Source organism: Aethalodelphis obliquidens, unplaced genomic scaffold (genome assembly GCF_003676395.1).
Source record: "Aethalodelphis obliquidens isolate GAN/ISIS:26980383/991018 unplaced genomic scaffold, ASM367639v1 scaffold8, whole genome shotgun sequence".
In the NCBI taxonomy this organism is placed as follows: domain Eukaryota; kingdom Metazoa; phylum Chordata; class Mammalia; order Artiodactyla; family Delphinidae; genus Aethalodelphis; species Aethalodelphis obliquidens.
The window spans coordinates 58,424,173-58,429,900 of NW_020837952.1; the positions used below are offsets into that span (position 1 = coordinate 58,424,173).

Below are 5,728 nucleotides of genomic sequence, written 5' to 3' on the forward strand. Positions count from 1 at the left end.
GCGACAGATCAAACCGAGCAAGAACCGGAAGGGGCGGGGCTCTCCCCGTGAGCCTTTGCGACGTCCGCTGCTTATCTGCATACGGCGGGTCGTAGCCCTACCGTTCCCTCTTTCTCCAGACGAGCAAATAAAATGAAAAGCAACAGAAAAGAATTAAATGAGTAAGACAATCTTCAGAGGAAAGAGGTTCTCGGTTCGACGGTCAACTTTGCCACTCACCGTAGGGCTAATGAGAATGGGATTCATTACCTAGGAAGTAAGCGTTAGTAGAGGTTTATGCCTTAAACTTATGAGTAAGGAAAATAACGATTCGGGGTGACGCCCGAATCCTCACTGCTAATGTGAGACGAATTTTTGAGCGGGTAAAGGTTGCCCCTACGGTGACCCGCCTACTTTGCGGGATGCCTGGGTGTTGCGATCTGCCCGTACCCCTTGCATTTAAAAGGTAGAATTTAGAAATAAACCCAATTGAGGAAAGTTAAAAACGAACTAAGGAATTACGTTGTCGATTAACGGTGGTGGTCAAACCTCACGCCCCTATCCGGGGTTGTTAACCCGTAAAAGGGTTAATATTGGGTTAAAATAATATAGTCAGTTCTTTGGAGCTTACTAGCGGCGTCGGCTGGGAGTGTTACCAGTTAATTGTTAGGGGGAGACAACGTGCAGTACACGGGAGCCTCGTTGTGTGGGTTATAATGCAGTGCTTACGTACCACGGCTCACACTTCTGGGCCGTAGGACGTTTACAACCGAATGTTTTTGCCAGCCTGACCGTTGTCTTCCTGATCTGCACAATGGGGCACATGAACTACGTCGCTGCGAGGGCCAAATGAAGTGTTCCGAATCTGTATTTTTTTTTTTAATTTATGTAATCTCAGTCTCCAGCACTGATCCCGGTGGGAGGTTCAGTATGTCGAACCAGTGAATGAAAAATACAACAACAGCAGGAAACGGAATTCCTTGGCGATCCAGTGGTGAGGACTGCGCGGTTCTGCTGCAGCGAGCCCGGGGTTAGATCCCTGATCGCGGAAGTAAAACCCCCGCATGCAGCGCGGTGTGGCCGAAACACCACAAACAGAAACATAAAACAAAGACTAAACGTGCAACGCGTTTTAGACGAGCGCCGAACAAAGATTAAGTGCCCTATGAATCACTGCTGTAAGTACAACGGGTGAGTGGAGTTTTGTGTTCTCGACAGAACATCACACCGCAGATGAAAACCTGGCATCAGAAAGAAGGTCCGTGGAGAGACGAGCTGGTGAAGATTGGGCACTGGAGGAGGGAAATCCAGGTCCCCGCCTTCGCAGCCGTGATTGGCTGCTGGCTGGCCCTCCTTTTCTCAGTCGTGAAACAGGACCATTAACTCCTCCCTCCGCGAGGTGCCGGGAAAGAACGCGGAAACCAGGAACCAACCCTTGGCCGGCTGCACAGCGAAGGGCAGGCAGGTGCGCAGGATTAGGAAAGGGCCAGAGGAGCGCGGGAGTTAAGGCCCTTTCGCACCTCCACGCGAAGAAAGCGAAGTGTAAAAATAGCGCTTAAATAATTTCCTTAAACTACCCCAATAGTGGAGTCATTGATGTCATGTAATTCTGTGACTGCCGGATTGCCCTCCTCCAGAAGCGTTTCGGAACTTCGTGGGGTCTTATTTGGGTGTCGGGACGGCAGGGATCCGGTCACGTGGAGGCGGGGACGGGATGGGACGTCCCACTGGGTCTCCCAACGCTCGGGACATTCCCGGGGCGGAGGCGCCGGTTACGATTCTTTGATCCTGGGTTTCGCTCCATTTCTTGTATGAACACGCAGGACTTTTTTCCTGGTGTAAACAAATATGGGATTGCCAGCAACGCACTTGCGCTGTAGCCAAAGGAACTGGGTCCTGCCTTACTTGGAGACTAACCAACAATTGTGACCCGCCTGGGAAAACCGCACCCCTGTCGGCAGAGCGGGGAAGGCGGGCGGCATTAGAGGCTGCGCCAGTGCGGGGACCATGCGTCCATGCAGACTCCTGATGCTTCCGTCCACGGGCCTTGGGGCCACCAGCATTTACATGCTGAAATGTGCATCATTTTATGAAGTCCTTTCCTTTTTTGCTTTTATAGTATGTTTGGGTTTTGCATTTTTGTTTTTAATATTCATTTATTCGGCTGCGTTGGGTCGTAGTTGTGTTGTGTAGGCTCTTCGTTGTGGCGCTCAGGGCTTCCTCTCCAGTTGTGGAGCGCGGGCTCCAGAGAGCGTGGGGTCAGTAGTTGCACGCAGGCTCTACAGTGCGTACGGTTAGTTACCCCGCGGCATGTGGGCTCTTAGTTCCCTGACCAGGGATCAAACCTGCGTCCCCTGCATTGGAAGGTAGATTCTTAACCGCTGGACCACCAGGGAAGTCCCCTTTGTGTTGATTTTTTAAAAAATTCTGTATAGGTGGGTGGTATCAGCGGTGACTTCAGGAGCGTAAAGCGGCTGTTATAAATGTTGTTTTTAAATGGTGTCACGTCTGAGAGGGTGGAGAATCACTGGCTTATTCACTCACCCATTTTACAGGTGGGGAGACAGACTTACAAGAGGGTAGGGACCAGGTCCAATTTACGTCCTTCTTCCTAGCTTCAGCAGACAGCCTCTTGTGGGCTCAGGCAGTGTGCAGCAAGTCTCAACGCTCAGGCCCGTTTTCTTATCCTCCAGATGGGGACAGGCACCAGGAGATCTAATGTGTGTCAAGCGCTCAGCAGAGTCCTCAGCAGACGGTAGGTGTAGAGAAGAGCCATCAGGGCCTGAGAGGCCCAGGCTGAGTCCTTCCCCTGCCCACTGAGGAGTCCCAGCCCTGCTCCAGGATGTGTGAGGGCCAGAGACAGAATGGAAGGTGAGAGATGAAAGGGGAGAGTGGCTCTCTAGCCCCGAGGCCTCCTGTGAACTCCCCCGTCTTCTCCTCTTCCCCACTCCACTCCAGCCACACTGGCCCTCACTGTGTCCCAGGGCCTCCGCACTTGCTGGTCACTCCCGCTGGAGTACCCCTCTAGCCCTGCCTCCCTCTCCAGTCTCATCCTCACTGTCCCCTCAGCCACCTGCCTTCCTTGATCTGTTTCTGGAAGTTTCTTCCACAAGCTTGTTCTAGCCACAAGGCCTTCACGCTTGCTGTTCCGCCTTGAACACCTACCCCAGTGGGGCCAGCTCCTTCCCTTCACGTCGCAGCACAAAGGTCACCTCCTCAGAGGGAGTTCCTGCTGCCCAACTCTGAGAACAGCCCTCATTCCCACACTGTCCTGCCTTTTTTTGTTTTTTTAATTTTATTTTTATTTTTGGTTGCGATGGGTCTTTGTTGCTGCACAGGGACTTTCTCTAGTTGCGGTGAGCGGGGGCTATTCTTCATTGCAGTGCGCGGGCTTCTCATTGTGGTGGCTTCTCTTGTGGAGCATGGGCTCTAGGCACGTGGGCTCAGCAGTTGTGGCTTGCAGACTCTAGAGCGCAGGCTCAGTAGTTGTGGCACACAGGCTTAGTTGCTCCGAGGCATGTGGGATCTTCCCAGACCAGGCCTTGAACCCGTGTCCCCTGCATTGACAGGTGGATTCTTAACCAGCGTGCCACCAGAGAAGCCCCACACTGTCCCATCTTTAACTTCCATCTTGGCATTTCCCATCACCAGTTACTTGTCTAGTGTCTTTCTTGTGAACACCCCAGGAGCAGGGAAGGGTGTGTCTGGAGCAGCCTTGGCCCTGGCCCTGGCCCTGGAAGAGTGCCTGAATGAATGAAGACACTCCCTTCCTCACCTGTAGCTTCCCCAGGACAGGGCGACACCTGCCTTGCCTCAGGCCTGACCTCCACCCTGAAAGCCATTCACTGCCCTGAGCCTCAGTCTCTCTGTTGGAAATAGGTGCTACTGACTTCTCTCTACTTCTCTCAGGGCTCTCCAGAGGACAGAGTAAAAAGGAAAACACTGGGGACACACGGGGTTGTCCAAAGTTGGGACTGGGGACACCTTTTAACACGGCTGAGATGATGTGAATAAGGCTGGGTGTAAGGGGAGGGTTAAAAGTTGGACCCCCACTGTCCACACTCCATCTATTCCCAGGAATCTACCCTAAAAGAAGTCATAAGAAAGGAGGGTGAAGGACTGCCCTACTGGCGCAGTGCCTAAGAATCCGCCTACCAGTGCAGGGGCCACGGGTTCGAGCCCTGGCTTGGGAAGAGCCCACATGCCGTGGAGCAACTAAGCCCGTGTGCCACGACTACTGAGCCTGCGCTCTGGAGCCCGCGAGCCACAACTACTGAGTCTGCGTGCCACAACTACTGAAGCCTGCGTGCCTAGAGTCTGTGCTCCACGACAAGAGAAGCCACCGCAATGAGAAGCCCACGAACCGCAACGAAGCGTAGCCCCCGCTCGCCACAACTAGAGAAAGCCCGCAAGCAGCAACGAGGACCCAACGCAGCCAAAAATAAAAATAAATTTTAAATAAATTTTTAAAAAAAAGGAGGGTGAACATGGCCACTGTTATTTACAAAACCTGCAAACTGGAAACAGCCTAACTGTCCAACAACAGGGATTTGCTACATAAGAAAATCATGATCCATGTGGGCCTACGGCGAGTTTCTGACCACAGCGGGAAAGCACATCTGACATTAGGGGAAAGCAGAGGCCACACAGTGGATGTCGTGGTGTCATCCAAGTTCTAAGTGCTGGCCTCTAGCTTCCGGCATTTTTTCCCCTGTGTATACTCTTCTGAACTCTCCCAATATATATATATATATTTTTAGGCTGCACCACATTAGCTTGTGGGATCTTAGTTCTCCGACCAGGGCTCAAACCCAGGCCCCCTGCAGCGGAAGCATGGAGTCCTAACCACTGGACTGCCAGGGAAGTCCCCAAGTTTTCTACTATAAACACAAACGTCAGAAATAAATGCCAGGCCTTACACAGCCCCTTCCTCTCCCCCTCCCTCCCCCACAAGGACATAGGTCACAGAGCCTCCAGGAGCTACAAAAGTGTTCAGATTAGCAAAGTTTTACTTCAACGTTATGTGTGCTCATAAATGACTCTGAAAAGCCGATATGCAAGAGGATGACACGCTGTGGTCTAAAGGCAACGTCGAGGCCACTGAGAATGTCCCTCAGACAAGAGGCTCTGCTCAAAATCTCCCCCACCTGGGGTGAGGGCAGCAGGAGGGGGGTCTGGGACAGAGGGATAAACACATCATCTCAGCTCTCCCATCAGGACTGGCGGCCCGGGACCCCAAGCTGGTCGATCAGAGGTCAACTGCTTGGAACTCCCAAAGCTGCCCGAACGTTCTGGTGTTTCAGGGAAATGCGAAGGCTCCCGGAGGGCCCGTGTGCCGGATGGAAGGGCCCTTGGTCAGCCCCCTCCTAGTCCAGCCCCAGGGGGAGCCCAACTCCCTGCTGGCCGGGCCTGCTGTGCCCTGGGGTCAGGGCAGCCTCTCACCCCAGCAGCCCCGTCAACAGGACGTGTTGGTGTTACCTACCACGTAGTGTCAGGTGCCGAGGCCTGGCTGTGGCCCTGAAGCAGGCAGTGGGTAGGGGCCTGGCACCTGCAGCTATGGGCTGCCCGTATATTTATGTTTATTTCCAGAGTGTGGTATGCTCTGGGGAGGGTGGGCAGCATGGTGCTGGCAGCCTTGGCCCAGTAGTGTGTGTGTTTTGTGTGGGGGGGACATCTCCAGTGAGGCCCAGACAGAAATCTGCCCTAAAGGTGGCCGACAGCAGCCACCTGTAACAGAGCCCTGCTCCCA

The 5,728-nt window shown here is 53.4% G+C and overlaps 1 long non-coding RNA gene and 1 other non-coding gene across 2 annotated transcripts; both read left to right on the forward strand.

Moving 5' to 3' along the window:
- Positions 1-8: 8 nt before the first annotated feature.
- Positions 9-3,352, forward strand: LOC113621114 (uncharacterized). Its single transcript, XR_003433029.1, has 3 exons — positions 9-445; positions 878-1,521; positions 2,673-3,352. It is a non-coding gene; the product is annotated as an uncharacterized LOC113621114 (long non-coding RNA).
- On the forward strand, positions 277-426 carry LOC113621381 (U12 minor spliceosomal RNA). The gene has a single exon (XR_003433167.1). It is a non-coding gene; the product is annotated as a U12 minor spliceosomal RNA (small nuclear RNA).
- Positions 3,353-5,728: the final 2,376 nt, after the last annotated feature.